Source organism: Bradysia coprophila, unplaced genomic scaffold, assembly GCF_014529535.1.
Source record: "Bradysia coprophila strain Holo2 unplaced genomic scaffold, BU_Bcop_v1 contig_24, whole genome shotgun sequence".
NCBI classification, from domain to species: domain Eukaryota; kingdom Metazoa; phylum Arthropoda; class Insecta; order Diptera; family Sciaridae; genus Bradysia; species Bradysia coprophila.
The window spans coordinates 301926-320887 of record NW_023503501.1 but is presented as its reverse complement, the minus strand read 5'-3'; the positions used below and the strand labels follow the sequence as shown (position 1 = coordinate 320887).

At 33.1% G+C, this 18962-nt stretch overlaps 1 protein-coding gene across 1 annotated transcript in view; it reads right to left on the bottom strand.

Moving 5' to 3' along the window:
- Window positions 1-18962, bottom strand: part of LOC119077594 (zinc finger protein basonuclin-2) — a 160152-nt gene that overhangs the window by 43415 nt on the left and 97775 nt on the right. The window contains exon 3 of the mRNA XM_037184803.1: window positions 2254-2309. The gene's annotated coding sequence lies outside the window, so the exon portion shown is untranslated. The remainder of the gene's footprint in view (window positions 1-2253; window positions 2310-18962) is intronic.

The window sequence follows — 18962 nt, the reverse complement described above, 5'->3', positions numbered from 1 at the left end:
CGGTTTTTCACATTTTCTGGTCATAAGACAACCAAGTACGGTACTGCCTTGTTGGGAAATTCTTTGTTTAGTCGTGGGGATGCATTCCTCGCCTTCTGCTTGAAATAAAACCTTTCCACACCCCTCCACAAAAAATGTTCCAGCTATACAGTAATGTACTATCAATCAAAATGTTCATTGCATCGGAAAATCTTGTCATTGAATTGAAAATGTTGATAAACTTCACACAGAACAAAACTACAAACACAAAAGCAAACAAGAAAACCTTCCTCACATTCGCGCAATCTACGCGAAACTGTCTGAATATTTTCAGCAAAACAAAAAACCAAAGATTCCAGACGTATAGCGTGCAATAAGATTAATCGACATCCAACCTACTCGAAAGTGACAGTTGATTCCCATGATGGCAAAGATCCATTTTAACAAAATATGAATTATAAATTCACGACGAAAAAGAATCGAATTTTATTGTAAGATTTATCAAGATTGTGATAAAGTCTTTTGATGGTTCGGTTCCATAATGGCTGTTATTGACGAATGGAGTTGTTTTTGGGGAAGGAAAACATTATTGTGCACTACAAGCATAACTCTATTGAATCATAATGATTATTGAATCATAACATTCGCTACATTCGAGATTAACGAAATATGAGGGGTGTATTGTTATTGCATATAAAGTAAGAATTGACCGATGAATATCCATCACAATACTGTCAAACTGTTCAATGGATAAAAAACTGTACAGTCTTTAAAACCTGGGCTGTTCACAATATTTCATAATAATAAGCAGTGACATTTCGTCCTATTTATTGTTGGAATATCAGCTAAAGAAGTTAGGCGCCAGATATATTTAATACCGTACTCAATACACAAGTAAATTCAGGACACACAATGAAATGCTGAACTTTCATAAAATTCATATTTTGTGCTGGGATGAACAAAAATTATTAAGACGAATCTTTTGTTATTTACAGGTTATACCAGATCTATATTCCCTTTCTTATTATTATTTTGTATAACATCGATTTATGAACTATGAACAGGCAATAATTTTTTTCGTTTCTTTTTTTTCTGAAAATCATTCAACCGAATAATCTCATTTAAAATGAAAACAATATCCTTGTACGTCCTGGATTTTCGTAAGAGATTTCGTTTTATTTCGTCTTTGATTGGAAATTCATAATCTCATGCAGTGAATTTGATAAGATGTAGATATAGATCTGATGGACCTGTAAACATGTTTGGTTTGCTTTTATAAAGAAAATTACCGAAGAACTGTAAAGTTACTTCAACTTTGTTTAAAGAAGTATTTTTCGGGAAAACAATGAGCTGTCGCAATTCAGTGATTTGAGCTGAAATTGAGCGAAAATTTCTGGACCTACAGGCGTGATTTAAAAATCCAAAAGCATATCGGACTCAATTCACAATATAACATCTCTTGGCATTATAATCAATATCATCATCTTACCGTCTCACAATCTAATTCCGATTAAAAAAATTATTTTACTGTTCGTTACTTTACTCTTTTTTTTTAATTTGACGATGGTATCCGCACTAACATCTCAATTGAAATTCAACAAACGATTTCGTGAACAGCCAGAAAACTATACACAGTCTCGCATGATTGTTAAATGAAACTTTCCATTGTTAAATTGTTTCTTATTTTCCTTCGAATCGAATGACACCATCTAACCATCAACCGTATTTTATTTATTCACCTTAACGGGTCGTACTAACAGCAATATAGTCAATATATAGCTATAAGTATACGTATACATTTTACCTCTAATAATTTTGTGTTATTTTTGTTTAATTCAACTTGCGTGACATATCATGCCTAACCTTATGCAATGGCTGTCAATGGTGAGGCGAGCTGACATTTTCTTTTCGAATTATACGATAATTTTGTTTTAATTTAATTTTGTGTCAACAATTAAATGTGTTCTTGTCAATCAATTGTAATGACATCGACTGTAGGTTTTTTTTTCGGTTCCGTTGTTGTTACGGTTGTGTGTTAGTAGACAATCGTATAATTTTTTAACGATTGTCAACATTTTATGCGATAGTATAGCATCAAATTACGACTCTTAACAATACAAAGCCAAGTCAACAACCAGCCGGTGAAATGAAATTTTGACACAAAATGTATGGGTCATCTGTCAAAATTTTCAGCTCATGTGAAAATATGTATGAGAACTTCTTTTCATCGACTGGTATACTTGACTTAAAGTTAAATTTTATGTTTTCACATACCCATTCTCTTCAAGCTCTGCTTCAGTCATAGAAGAAAATTTTCGTGTTCATCGTACCTAAATGAAAATAGAAAAATTCTTTAGAAAATCATAATCTTATTTGAGTGTGTTAGTGCATACGAAGCTTATGTGTCTTACAAATGTGTAATATGAGGTAACTGAATTAGTAAGGAAAGTTGGAAAATACAGTTTTGTCTTGTGAAATTTGTTAATCCGAGACGAGGTCGAAGTTAATAATCACCCACACGAATTAACGGCCAATTTTTAAGAGTTTGATTCCTAAAAATTGCGTAAAATCCTACAAATTCTTTTTAAAAAAATCCTTAAAATTCTTAATAATTTAGGAATTTTAGGTAATTTCGTAAAATTTTATCTTATTTTATTTATTTATTTTATTTTCCTAAAAATAGGTCCTGACTAATTAGAAAACAGAAGAAAAGCTTTAAAACCCAAGGACTGTAAACTATATTCTTAAGAAATTGCGAAGTTGTAGTAGTTCAACCTGCAAAATATTTCTTCTCTAATTTATCACTGAATCAGATCAGAGTTTTCCACAGCTGTGCAGACACGCAAATAGTTGTGCCATTTCTTTGACACTTACCAAGTTCATGGGCATGTTACTTTAATGTGACGCATGTTTTCATGTGACAGCACGGCAGAGTAAAATAAACTAGGCAGGAGCGGTTCATTTTCGAAACGTCAAATAATGGACCTAATACACTGGATGAAGATGAACTCAAATGAACACTGACATAAATTGAAAAATTTTATTCGCAAAAAATATAGGGCTTCTAGATTATTCAGGTCCCTTGTCAAACGTCCACTACTGCCTGGTTAACTTTACTCTGTCGTGGTAACAGCGAAAGAAATAAAACCTTCAGCATTGTATACGAATTAACATCGCATGCATTCCACACCACATTGCATGTCACGTCGTCGATACACCTGGATAATTTTTGCGTTAAATAAAAAAACTCAAGTTGTCTAAAGGTCTATTTCTGCGTTCAATGAAAAGTTTGCTTAAAGGTTGGATCCAATAAAATGAATTGAAACGCTTAAATGTTACAACTCAAAATGTTTTCTACTTTCTAGTGCAATTCATTTAGGAAAATGTTGTCTTTCCCAAGTGCTTTCACAAAATACTTAAATTAGAAATTCAATCGAATTGAATTTGATTCATAAGTATCTGACACTGAGAATGCTTAACAATGTTATGCATCACCCTTTCCAAGTCATCAATTTAAGATTCATTCACTCTCCAACGAATTTGTGTCTACAGACAAAAATGTGACGATGAAACTATTTCCATTTTCATTTCGGTTCGTTTCAAGGGTCCACTCCATTCAGCATAATGTGTCGTATCATTTTCAATTTGAAACTCGGGTCTGTCTTATGAATAATTTGAAATGGTAGGTAGGCTAGGTATACAACGTATTGTGTACTCGGTAACACCGTATCATCGTTTGTACACACAGCCATAATCTCAGTGTATTGCATCCAAACACTTTAAACTTATTAAATTTAATAATTAATTTTTCTCGGCCACATTTGAGATGTGGTAGACATGCATCAAGGGACACAAATGTTTCGAATGTATATGAAGAATGATATGGGTCAAGTTTGTGTTTATTTTAAATATTTAATCGTCTACATGAACTACCGTTTGCATTCTCATGTAAAAGCATCCTCTTTATCATTGAATTGGTGTTATGAATGAGTAATGCATTACTCATGAGTGGCATTATTATAATCAGTAGACAATGGATCTTGACTTGATTTAGACGACAATATAAGGTGAAGAACAAATACAAAGTATGTGATGGGATGGGGCTCTACATCAGCCATACATATTCTCATCAGATTGTAATTTCACTGTTTCATAAGCCAGAGAATGAGTCACACCTTTAAATATATTCTTTTCTTCGTGGCAAGTGGTTTGCACAACGTATGTGCACTGGACATATGAAAGTTTTTTGAAACCTTCAAAAGCATGAAATGCCCATGCGACTTGAGTTTTTCATTCTTCTATAGATACGAGGTGCAAAATTTGTTGAAAGCTCAACCAACGGATCGCTAAGCCATCGTTATACATGGTTACCTAGAATGCTAAGTATTCATCACAGACAATGAATCCGTGCCGTTAGACAGACACCATGTCGAACAAATAAGAAAGATATACCAGCTTTCTGGTAGCTTTACCAACTTAGCAAGTTTGGTGATGAGTTGTAATTTCATTTCAACTACGATTCGCTAGACTTGTTCGTGAGCAAATTGTACCACTGTCGCCTTGGACTGATGAGAAATGGTATTTTCGAACTGCACATTAATGCAAAACGTATTAAATTTTCTCTAAGATCGAAACAGTGGTCGAATGTATTGCTCATTTCTTCGAGGAAAACAAGCAACAGTCGAGCACAGTCTACGCTTAGACAAATTCTTGTCCATAAATTACATGCATTTCGACCGAAGACAAAAGACACACAGAAGAGTAAGAAATTAATTTAAGGTAGTAATTGCATGAAATCAGCGTTCATTGTCTTTACTCATTAACACAGATTCACAAAGTGATTTACAATATTTTCAATGTCGGGACGCTTAAATACCCGATGTTTGCTCGCTAAAATTATTCTTGTTAAATGTTATTGATCACTTCAATTATGGAAATGATCTTGAACAAAAGACCACCATTGTTTCATTTTAGAGTCCGAGCAGAGTTTCAAGAAAAACAACAAACAGAGAAGAGAGAAAAAAATCTTTTAAACAAAATTCTCGTGTGCTGTTAATTAGAATGCCATAATTGCCTCGTTTAAACATGATTTGTTTTAATATATTTCTGAACTATTATCTACCATTTCATATGTATACTTAAAACAAACAAAAATGTTTTACAAAGAGCAATAAAATAAAATTTGTGGAAAGAAGTCTAGAAAGAAACAATTTCTATATTTTGTTCAACATAACTTAAAGTCAATGCTAATCATTTTCAATCATTCATATAAATAAAATTTAAAGTATACAGCAGAACTGTACGTACACACAGCCAAGTTTTTTTTTTTAAATTGGAAATATTCACATAAAACACCTTCATGTTCCATAACTGCTTTTTAGATATAAAATAACATTTTTGTGATACACATTTAAGACAGTTCAAAAGGAAATTGTTTTTAATTACTTTTTGTATATAATTCCCAGTTGAAGATTGGCGATACAACAAAGAATAATACAAAGGCGATAATATGCTGTAATACGACGGGAATGAAATAGTATATAGCATAAAATTGCGTGCATTCAAAGAGATCCTATTAAATTTGAAAACGTATTATCTCACTGACCATTCGGTTGAAATATTATTGGGTATTAAAACGGCACCAATAACATTACACGATTTTTATACTAGATGGACGTTGTTTTTACAAATTTTATTATTAAATGGAACCAGAAAATAACAATCGAAATGGTGTAACAATCACATTGGTGGAGTTTGCCTTTGACAAAAAAGACAGAATAGTATTTTGCATGCAGCACCGAGCGAAAGTGAGTCATTACACGCACGGCACTAGCATTTGTGAGTTTCGATAAAATACCTTACGTAGTTGTTTGAAAATTGTTGGTTTGCCGTTGGTTTGCCTAGTGGGATTATAGCGCTTGCCTTCGGCGCAGGCTACAAACATCCCACTCAGAAAAATTGAAACAGGTACTTAATGTACTAATTCCCAAATGTAAACTGTAAAAATTGGAGAAATTACAGTCTCTAATGAACCGTTCTTTTCATCGAGTTTCATTCACTTTCGAAGGCATTAACAAGTAAAATGAGTTACAAAAGTCGAGATAAAAGTGTGTTTCGTGCGTTTATTGACCTCGGCATCGCCTCGAATCAACAAAATTCACACGAAAACTCGACTGCTCACTTTTTTATCTCTTGTTATGTAAAAAAAAATATTTTTTTTGTCTGCAGAAGGACACAAATTCGTGCGTACTTCATGAATGACCCCCTATCAGAATCGAAATCTTATATCTGTCTCAATTCAATTCAGTTCAGTAGCATCATAGTAAAAAGCTCAAATACGTAGCTTAAACAATATTATGAACTTTTTTTGCTCGCATAACCGTTGTTCCGGTTGTGTTCTTTATAATTCTTTCAAGTTTTGATTTGAAAAACTTTTAATTGATTTTCTCTGGCTGTAGTTGGCAATTCAGTTTAGAGCTCTACTGCTCTACAGAGTTTTCCTTTGAATATTTTCACGGAAATGCTATTTACTGAGACGTCAACAGCACCAAGCAAATGATTAGCTTCAATCTTCAAATAATATTTATTGAATGCAAAGAGAAAATTTAAATTAATCGACTATCGACATGGCTTGGAGGAGATATGCAGTTTGCTTTTGCCTTTACATAAAAATAAAAAATCGATCGAAAACTTCGTGGTATGATGAAGAATCAGATGGTTTTAAATTTAATATTCAATCAATCTCCAGGAATTAGTTAACATTCGTTAAGTTTATGCCTTCGCATAAATTCTGTGCGGTATTCTTCAAATCTGAGATACAACAATTTCGGATGCCATCAGCCGGTGATGATTCCCTACATTAGAACAGACATCTACTCTGTACTATAACTATAACTAAAATACTGCTACTGCCGAATGAATACAATAAAGTACATCCAGTCTTTGCATGGTCCTTTGCATAATCAATTTTAACATTTAATTCGTAAAGTACTAGATTTTACGTTCGACAGATCTTTGCGATATTACAAAAACATTGAAAAGCATGCATACTGTATCGAAACATAATAACCAGCTGGCATTGGAAGTATGAATTACAAATTCTCAAAGAGTGAATTTAATATACCTTACAAATACCACAAATATTATAAAATTGTTACCAGCACTACAAGTTCGTGACTTCTGTTTATGAAAATTATACCACACCACTGATCAGCAATTTAACATCTTTTAAAGAAAATTTTCTATATTTACAAAGTCTTATGTGAATATAAGAAGCCACACATTGTGATTGTGCATTAAAACTATTTTATATATTTATAATAATAGTCACGTAGGTGAAATTGTTCAGATTATATAAATAAAATTCGCCATCTTGATATTAAAAGTAATTAATTTTATGTTAATTCTATTTTTCTCCGACCCATTCAATGGAAATGTGTGTTCTGGTGTGGAAATTTTATGACATTTTTTTGTTGTTGTTGTTGTTGAAAATTGTCTTTATTGATACTGAATGTGATACACACAGTGGAACACACATTTCACGCACATATTTTATGCCGATCTAATTTAAAAATTAAATCGAAAAAGTATTTTGATGAAATGTTAAAGACCACGGTTTGAAAAGGTCTATCCAATACAAAAAACATTTTCTTCTACGACTCTTATTTTTCCTTTACTAGGGAGCGAAAAAGGATTTTCCGTTCCTAGGGGAAAGTCTTTTCCTCCTTCGTAAAGGAAAACGTTATACTCGGGAAATAATTTGATATTTCGTATCACGATGAGTAAAAGTACCTTGGGCTTTCCCTTGTATAGTAATATACTATTTAGCAAATGAGGGTTTTGGTTCTCCTTGAACTATTTAGCCTTAGAACTGCCAGGGCCGTAGTTGGAAGATAGTGATTTCAGGGTACCGATTCATTTGTACAGTTATGATCTTATGCATAAAAAGACAAAATGTGAAATGAAAAGAGGGTGCCGCTTGGAAGTTAAGAAAGTTGGAAGAAGTTTTTCATTTATAAATCTGTAAAACTTGTAATATAAATATAAAATTTCGATGAAAAAAAAAGTTGTCAATGAAAAACACCGTCTCAACTGTAATACCGTCTTTCAATTTTTTTAACAGTTGTTTAGATGTATTTCCTTGATAACTTTCTTGACTTCTAAGAGTCCCCGTACTTTTTTTTTCAGAAAATGGTTTTTTAGGCATAACTGTACAGATTAATCTCTACCCAGGAATCAATATCTTCTACCTACGGCCCTGATGAAGAGTCCTAACGAGGCGACAAGATGTTGGAGACAAATCTCGAATTCGAAAGTAAAATTTTCGTTGGAAGGTCTGAATTTCTTGATAGATCGAATATTTAAAAATTTGAGTTGTTAGGCAAAGCAGACCTAACGCTTAATTTACTCTCAGTGATCTTTAAGCGATACTTCGACAATGGAACTTTTTAAACGATGTAAAGCCTAATTTTGGGAAATCTGGGATTTTCCAAAATTTGAATAAAATTACCAAAATCTGCTAGAAAATTTTGGAAAGCATTGGAAACACAGACAGCAAACGTAGCGAGAAAACTATTTTATCGACAGTATGTCATACTAAATTAATTAAATAATTACATTGCAAGGGGACGTTCATAAATAACGTACCGCAAATGAGGAAACGGAAAGTCCAAGGCTTGTATCCATAATTCTTTCATTTTAAATGTCACACATTTTGCGGGACATGAAGGAGAGGATCTTGAAAATGGAACTTTTTACGCTACGTAATTTATGAACGGCCCCTAAAGTAGACTGATCAATTAAAGCAAAATAATTCTTATCCCCTCGAATATCACGTCATCAATTTAATTAATATTTCCTATTAAATGAAGAAAATGTTTTAATTTCCACTGGCAGCAAGGAAACAAATATGTGTAGAGTACTGATACCGATACTCATCCCTACGAAATTCCATCCGTTTTAGTCTATTTAATAAATAGTATTTATGTTGATGATATAACTGTGAAACGAAATTGAATACAACAACGTCGAACATGGAAGGTCACCTTAGATTTAATTAAAATGTGTAAGACTTGCACTGCAATTACTAAGAAAACTATGGCAAAAATGTCTGTTTCATTTGTAGGAAAATATCAAGGTTTCGACTTGCATAAAATGTTGATATTTTGCATTTAAATATCATCATCTCATCTCGTCTCATACATTCATAACGACTAAAAGGGATATTTAAATAACTTTTTTTTTGTTCGTTGCGAAACTCAGCCACGAAAATCATATGAAAAAGGGCAAGCACAAGCTTGATTACTTATGCAGATAGACATTTTTAATTAAAAACGGATCCATAGCGAATTCAAAACAATATATGAGGCAAACGGTTCATTATTATTTTCATATTTTGTTCGCCTTTTTTTACAATAATACACTGTGCATTAAAGTGTGTGTGAGTTTGTGTCTGCGGCAATATGAAATATGTATTTTAGACCGAATTTTTGAATTTTCGGTTCTTTTCATATCCTCTTTATGGGTAACCCATTTCCACTGGGTGAAGCGCAGAGAGCGTAATTAAAAAAACAGAATGCGCGGAGATACATTTAAATCGCGCGCTTCAGGTCATTGTGTGTAACATATTATGTAGCGATAGATATGTGTGCCAAATATTTTTCTCAGAAAACTCATTTCAATTATAATTCTAGTAAAAAAAAAACAAGTTTCGTCTACCGTAACATACCTCAAAAATTTATTCGGTTCACCCTTTCGACAAAGGAAAAATTTTGTCAACGGTTTCAGTAAGGAACACCAAATGTATTTGATCAAAACCATGTCATAAAATTATGACACATTTTAATAATTTTTCTACGAATTCTAATTGTATACAATATACACCGTCTTCGTCAAAGCAAATGTCTTCAATCAACCGAGAGAAGAAAAAAAAAAGACGAAAAAATTAGACGAACAACGACAAAAACATCAACCGATTTTTTTTACTTCTCTCGGTCTCTCTATCGTTTTGTTTTAACTTTGTTCCACATAAACGCTTGCGTGTACAAGCGATGACAAATCCTTGTCAACCTCGGATTTCTTTAAAACATCAACGTGTGCCCACCCAAATAATACCATGCATTACACAAACGTTTGACATGACGGAAATTTTTTTTTATCTTTCTAAATTCTCAAAAAATAAACAATTATTTTAACTCGATCGTCGCTCTGTGTGTACGGTGTACACGGTGTACACATTGTCGATCTAAAAATACTATCGCCGTGTATTGAAACCAATTAATGGTTTTGTTGTCATTTGAAAATGAAATGAGAAGAGAAGAAAAAAAAATGGATAAAAATATAATGTTAAACTGTCAGTCAAATAATTTGTCACCTCTTAATTGCTTTTTACACAATGTGCGTCGAAGCCTGGGCGACTGAATATATTTAATGTAAACTATAAATATTTACATATTGATGATTCCAATTAAATAAGCGTCAATGGTCTTTCTCTCTCGTACTCTTTGGTTTTCTCCGCACGAAGTTATGCGTCACCGAGCCCTTAGGCTGCCTACGTCTGCGCTACAATGAATAAAAAACTTAGAGCAACAGAGATGCACGATTTTATGAGAGAAACACTTACGTTTACTCTCTTAACATCTTGCATCTCTTTCGCACTAAGTTTTTTATTCGTTGTAGCGTAGACCTGTAGCTTTCAAAGTTCCACAAAAATGCCGAAGCTTGATTTCCACTTATCAAAAAACTACTTATTGTGAGAGACAAAATTTAATCACTTTGTTTACTTGACAGCTCGTTCTCTCATGGCTCTCACACGAAGTACTTTTTGTGTAGTGGAAACCATACTTAACTTGTAAAAATCATAAAGGTTATCTAGTGGTATCTTGCTTCAAAAAATCGAATAAAAGGTACCGACAAATTGGTACTCATCGAGGTCCTCATTCCGACTCTTTATTTGTTCCGAATTTTTAAATGCTCAAGGACATACCATTGGTATTCTAAACACAGTCTGTGAAAAGCGCTACGATACATTTATCTATTCGATAAACTAGCAAAACACCAGTCCGCGGATATAATAACAACATTAACACATCCACTCTATTGCAGTCCAGTTGATATGATCTTTTATTATACCAATAATGAGCTTAAGACATTTTTCTTCAGATCTATTTAACAATTGGTTTTTTTTACGTCTTATGTACAGCTGTAACGACATTGCGTAAAGCTTCAAGCAAAACATTTTTTTTAACTCAACGAATATCTGAAACATAGAAACAGTCAGGTCTAGCAAATGCCTGAAGACAACCATATTCCGAACTGAATATATATACGAATCGAATCTAACAGATGACCGGACGGTTGATCTCACCGTTGATCATAAAAAATGGCAAATGACATTCTTGCTCGTTGATCTAAATGAACAACTGTAAAAAAACGCTAGCTCATAACCGCCTTTCCGCTCATAAACGAATGGAAAGTAATTTTCCAGTAAAAAACAATGCGATCGCGATCTATAATGTGTACAAGAACTAGAATAAAAAGTGATAAATTCAAGGCTTCAGGGAAATGTAACCATAAAACGTGCGTGCATACTTAAAGATCATGCATTGTGTGTATGTATTATATATTTATTGAATAAATTACACGATGTATCACGTGCTCTGTAATTGTGATTATATGCCGTGACAGCTTTCGTGTCCCCAGGGCTTTGAGACCTTGTTTTAATATTATATTTTGTCAATTTTATATATAAATTCACTTAATCTTACATGATCTTCAAAATGTTTACAATATGTAAGACATAAATGTCACATCAATTTACGAAATTGTGATTTATTGATCAATTCACCCAGGTCTAAATTGCATGAAAGTTTATGTGGTTAAAACATAATAAGTAATTTGTTACGTTTTTCATAGCCAACACATTACTTTTCGTGCCATTTATTCTGCCGGTACACATCATCATCATTGTCTTACCAAAAAAATATATAAATTTTTCGACTTCTTTTAACGGAATAGCGAAGGTCTAGTGAAACATCCTGTTTGTCACAATTGGTATGGGTCATTGAAAAAGCGATAAATATTATTTAGAAGATCGGAATCTTTGTCTTTTTTTTGACGAAACATTTTAAATGAAAATCACCTGGGTTTGAGGTAAATCTGGTTCGAAAGTGATGTTATGCGTAGAGCGAATATGCTTTCATTTATAGTTAATGTCAGAGAGATTTAGACATGAATTTGCAGCAGATATTTTTCAGCTCGTCCACTGTTTTGTAGGAGTTTAACCCCTACCACGCGTCTTGGTGTAACTATTTCACCAGTATATGGACGTGTACAATGAAAGTAGAGTACAGGTATGGTCGATCGCCGAATTTATCTTAAACGCACTCACATTTTATGTCAAAATAATATGAAAATTAGTGCGTTTAAGTACGAAAATCAAATTTTTATGTCCTCTGGGCCTGTTTTACACTTTCATTGGACATGTAAACACTTTTGTTTGTTTGAGTAGATCAGCTGAAGAACAGCTGGAGCGAATGCATATCTAAATTTCATTGATGTCGACTGTTAGCAGCAGTCTGTTACCAATCTTAGAGGAAGATTAAAGCTATCTATGCTAGTATTACTGAAAAATGGTATATTGGTTTAAGGCGGGAGTCCGAGAAGAAGTCGAGTAACTGGTTAATAACAATGAAAGTACAGAACGGCCGTACTCACAATTTATGTCAAAATATTATGAAATTGAATGCGTTTGAGTACGAAAACCAAATTGTCCCACGGGTGGACGATAGACCATACCTGTTTTACACCTTCATTGGTTTATCATACCATAATTCCAGTTACCAATTTACAATTCGTGTTGATTTATATACAGATAATCACAACACTTGCTGAGTGTACCATGAAGCGAATTTCGCATGGATGAAATAATTATTTACACAACTAAGGGTGATAACAGTGAAAATTTTCACTGACAAAAAAGAGTTGAAAATCTCAACTGTTGCAGGTAACCTACAATAGCTGCCACATCTGTAGCTCCCCATATGAAAAATACATCTGTAGCAGATAAAATAGATTACCTGGAGATAAAGTTACCTGCCACAGGTAAGACTTTCAACTCTTTTTTGTCATCAGTGTTGTTAATCCGATCCGAAGCCGAGGTCTATTATGACATTAAACTTGACTTTGTCAACTCAAATGGAAGGAATATGACCAAAAAACTTCTTCTTGTCAAAATTCGTCTGTTTGAAATCATTAGTCTCAAACGAACAAAATGAAATTTTAATTATTTGAAACGTTTTTTGACTTTTGTTATGTGAACGCGCCTGATACACGAACTACAAAGTAACAAATCCATTACAACCCTAGGGATGTAACATATCGTGGGCAAAATGACTAAAGGACGTTTAGTAGTTTTTTTAAACGAATTATGTCTTTCGAACCATTGGTTGGATTGACTTTACATAAAGCTCAAACTTTCAGAAATATTGAAATGTTTCCATTTTTATCACGAGCTATGAATGGAATTTTACATGATGCAGGCGTCAAGTGCATGACTTATAAAAAGTACGGTTTTCGAAGCAAGTATCATATAAAAGACTAGTGCTAATTCATTACAATACTGTGGGAGATGTGTACCAGGCTCTTTACAAATGGGGCCAGAATTTTTATTAAGTAAGAAAGTTTCCAATTAACTGAACCATCTCAGTTATGACTATTATTTGGGCAAAACACTGGACATAGGAAGACAATGATTTTTGAATTTGAAAAAAATGGTGAACACATTACGATCACAATTTATATGTTAATCAAATGAATGGAAAAGAAAAAAAAACGAACGAAATAACAACATTAAGTTGGCATATAACAGTTTTGAGGAACCCAAAAATATAAAACAAAATCAAAAGATTACATAATAATTATAAAGCAAAAGAAGTGGCATAAAATTTATTCAAGATTTTTTTTTACCTTATTCGTTATATATTGTGATGATGATCATAAATATTCATGTGTCACATTTCGTCGCACAATGGAACTGTTGACCGTAACAAATATTCTTACATTCACTTATATGATAATAAGATAATTAAATAAATATTTTTTTTGCTCTCATGCTTCAAGAACATTAAATTTTTTGATCAATTCAAACCACGTCGTTTTCTGTTTGTTTCTTCCGTACTATCAATTTATTTATTTAAAAAAAAGGACAACACTGAGTAATTACTCGCCACTTTATGTAAATGTACTATTTAACGTGTCCGGTCGTTAGTCATATTAATGCAGAATTGTACAGCGATTCAACGGTCAACAAATGTTCGACCTAATCTAGAAAAGGATTGTCATGTGAATAGAAGTATGAAAGATCCCTTGGAGATATTTTTGACATTCCGCATCCCTAAATATTACGCTAATTTCGATACTAATAAGTTATCGGAAGCATAAGTTATTTACAACTACGCTTGCAGTAAGCGATGAGCTTCGGTCAATGTTCTTTTTATTCTGTAAAATGTATGTTAAGACGATTGAAGTAAAAGATTTGTTATCAAATACATGAAAATAGTTTCAACAAAAAAGTAATAGAGTTATTGTACAGTGATACACTTACGAACTATAGGCAAAAAACAGGTCTATTGATAGTTTTGGCGGGATTTGCAATTGATAATTTTAAACGATTTAAACAACACAAATTATTGTGTCTCGAGTAGTGTAACTTAGTGAAGACCTCAGTGCTGAAGATCTACTGAGGTGATTAACATTGACGTTTTTAAGCGAATTTGATTCCGGAACTCGCCTCAACCTGGAAGAACCTATTTTTGATGTTACCCAAGGAGTTAACAAGGAAGAAATTATTCAAGAAACAGAACAGAACAACAAGTACTAAATCCTTCATTGCACCAGCAATAATTTTGCCAATAGGATAAGAACTACTCAAGTTAACGTGGAAACAAAGAAAAACATCTTTGTGGAATTACTGACATCTTGCTGCTCCAATAGCATCCATCTACGAGCCTCAACCTCAAGAATTAAATCCTTCGTCGATTGAAGCAAAAATTTTGAAAATCGTTGTATTAGTGCTCACGTTATCGTGAGGTCTAACTTTAATATTATCCATCTCCGAATTTTACCTCAAGAATTTCATTCTTAGTCGACCAAAAGAAAAATTTTAAAAATAAGTTTAAAATTACTCGAGCTATCGTGGGAACAAGCGTTACGGTGGTTTTTGTATTTAACGTTTTTATCAAAGTTGAACGGATATTTCAAGCGACTCTGACTTCCAGTCAAGGAAAATTGTAAGTGTTCTACGACGAGCATAAGAGAAAGTAATTCTAGATAGTAGAAAAGTTGATACTGCGATGCAATGGTGTAAGAAAAGCGGTTCAAAAGTCAAATTTTGTCGAGTTGCTTATCTAATAACCTCTTGGCGCATTTTTTGAATTTACCATATCAATCATTAACTAGGTAATCTGTCATACACTGAGCCTGAGCGTTTCCTATTAGATCCGTGTTATTTTCGTACTTTTCTTACTAGTGAAGAAAGTATGCATCCTTCAAGCAACTCTCAACACCGTTTTTCATCTCTGTTTCAACCAATTTTCACATGTCAATTACAATAATAAAATTTATTTATGTAAAACATAATTGTACATCCAGAATGCCATATATCTTTAACAATAACACATCAGTGTTTACATTAGAAAACAGGCGTCTTGACGACACGTACACATTTTCTCTCAAATGTTTTGACGCCTTGCGGTCATGTCAATGTTTTGAAATGAGTTTTTTTTTCCTTCTTCTTCGTCTCTATATTTTCTTTTCTCAAAGTCTTTAAATTTTCCAGTTATTCGGTAACATAAAATATTCAACAATAAACAAGCACGCGCACATTATTCTAAAAATGTCTTTTAGATGCATTTTCCGATATTATATGTATTCGTCTTCCGCGTGAAACCAGTCCATAATACACATGCACGCACACCGTTTCTCTACCAACTTTATGGAATAAATGTTTTCATTCAGAGCCTGTGTGTATTTATAAACAGTCGAACCGTCTTAAAACATATATATAAGTTCGACTAAATACAATAATTGTTTTAACGCTTAGCAATGTTTTTCCTCTGCGACATAAATACATCACACCATGTGTTAAAAGCGAATAAATAATAACTTTTTAAGAGAGAAGGAGAAAAAACCGAAGAGATTTATTTATATTGTTGCATCGTGCATGTTAAAAAAGTATAAAATTTCAACAACAACAAAAAACTTCAGAATTGTTCGAGACTGCCATCAATTCCATGTAATGGATTAATTTTGCGGTTGGAAAAAAAAATTAACATAAAGGCTGTTTTTGCAGTAAAACGTAGTATTAACCCATTTGCGCATCAATCCATTTAAGATTGCAATTAATTGCTTAGACAGTAGCAATGAATTTAAAATGTCGGAACATTTCGTATCAGGTTTGTGAGTGCTTTTGGACCGCATTTACAAACTGTTTGTATAAATTAAGGATCATTTGATATCGAGAACACTACGACAATAATAGGCGTTGCGTTCCAATGTTGACGTATATATTTCAAACTGTTAGATAAAACAAATGAAGTAGTAGATTTCAATCGTTTCAAATTGAACGTAAGAAGTAAAAGATTGGCTATTAAACTGCAATATATCGAATATATTCTAGTCGTCTGTGAAACATTAGATGGAGTTTGCCACAATAAAATCTTAGCAAAAAAAAGTGAAATACGACAGACAAAAAAATTAGATTAATATTTTAAGGTTGGAGGGGATTACTATCGAATAGTAATTCTTTTTGGATTATATTTTTAATTTCAGCTAGGAATTGAAGACATATAATATCTTCAGGAAAGTGTAAAATGTATTTCCTCCAGGACTCAGAGGGATTCTTTTGAAAAACAGCCTACCGAAATCGGACGCATTTTCAAGTGGAATGTTTTATATTTGCCTAGAAAGGACTTTGACCCTAGAAGCCAAAACCACTTTCAATACCCCTCACGACCATGTACGTTTTGTGTACGTCAAGAAATTTCTGTAAGAACAAGAACACTGTAAGTCTTCGGTTGAAAACTTCAACTGCACATATTTCAATGCGGATGAATTTTAAAACCAATAAGTCCCTATTCGACTCAATAGTACATGTGATTACCTTTCTAATGACATCCCACACGACCCTGTACGGTTCCTTTAACTGGAGAAATTTTTGTAAGAAAAGTACAAGTTTTCGGTTTGTGATCACCATTCACCAGCCATACAAGCTGTGAAGAATTTTTTGACAGCGGTTTTGGCTTCTTGGGTCAAAGTCCTTTCTAGGCAATTATAAAAAATTCCACTACAAAATACGTCCGATTTCGATAGACTGTTTTTCAAATGAATCCCTCCTAATGTTTTGGGATGAAAAACGATCGCGTACTGTTAATCCCTAAAATATCAAGGTCCATATCTGTGTAGACGACTTAACATCAATGAATGTCCTCATGATACTTTGAAGAAAAGAAGTAAAAGATTAGCAAAAATACTTTTTAACATAAGTAACTGATTCCTGATGATTGTAGCTTGCTACAATCCTAATAAAACTTAGTAAAACTAATTATTTTTTTTTTTTATTTTTTTTATTAAGGCTAGTTGTTGCTCGTCCTATACCGGACCAGAAACGCGCACTGAGGCCACCGATGGGCCTATTGTGCTTACAAAACTAATTAAGTTTGAAAAATTCTTATAAAAAAAGAAGTAAAAGATTGGCAATTACACTGGGTGCTTGTCGCCTGTGAGAGTGAGAAATACCATCCAACGTAAATACCCGATTCTTCGAATGTAGTTTGCCACAAAGAAATCTTAGTAAGACTAATTTAGTAGAAGGCATCACATCAATGAATGTCTAAAAAATGTTTGAAACAAAAGAAGTAAAAGATTGGTAATTTCACCGATTATTTTCCTTGCCGTCTGTTATGAGGGATACTCATACGCAAGGTGAATAACCGGTTCCTGAGAATGTGATTTGCCACAATAAAATCTTAATAAAACTTCGATTAATCTCCAAATTAATTTAATATTGAAATAATTAGGGAAAATAAACAAACATGAAGTCATCAAAATTGCCATATATAAATTTGTTATACCTTCATAATGACCGTAATAATATTTCGTGCGTTTCAAAGATCGATTCGGTCGGGGAAAAAAGGTGCACACACTTCGATACTACCAACGAACCAAAACAACAACAACAACGAAAAGTATGCCTATTTTATGGGACATAAAACAAGAATTATTGCGACAAATTATAAGGTTATGATACGATTTTGTTGTCAACGGTAGATATCAAATTATATGCTTCTCGTTTTCTGAATTATTTTAATTATGTTTGACTACTTCTTTATGGCATTATACTGAGCATGAGACACATACTGAAATATAATTTTAATAGTCCAACTATGCAGGGTCAAATGGTCTGATATTCGTGTTTTGCTATACACAATAATATCCTCTTCGCTTCTCGGCTAAAACCGTAGTCAAGTCACAAGCGTACAGTATATTGTATACCTTACAAATAACAAATTATTGTAATTACATAAAATTATTGTCTGATAAACATCTATTTTAATTTTATTTATTACACGGTTGTGTATTCGTCGTTTTATTGGGTTGATGAATTGGCTGAAAAGTGTATGCTGGCTGTACGCTTTTAAGCGAACACGTATTATAGAATTTTGAAAATGCTTAGCTTATTGACGTATACGAGTGCAGGATGCGATATAAACAGACTTCTATTTTGTTAGTTACTTTGGGTAACTATACTAACGAATGCTGTAAGCGAGGCTGTAAGTCGAACAGTTTAAGCATCCGAGTTCATGCGAGTAAAATGAAAAACGAAACAATTGAAATGGGAAAATAGTACAACCTGTAATGACTGCAGATATTATCGCACCATGCAAACAAACAAAAGGAACCACAATTCGCACGTGAATTGTTTTGTT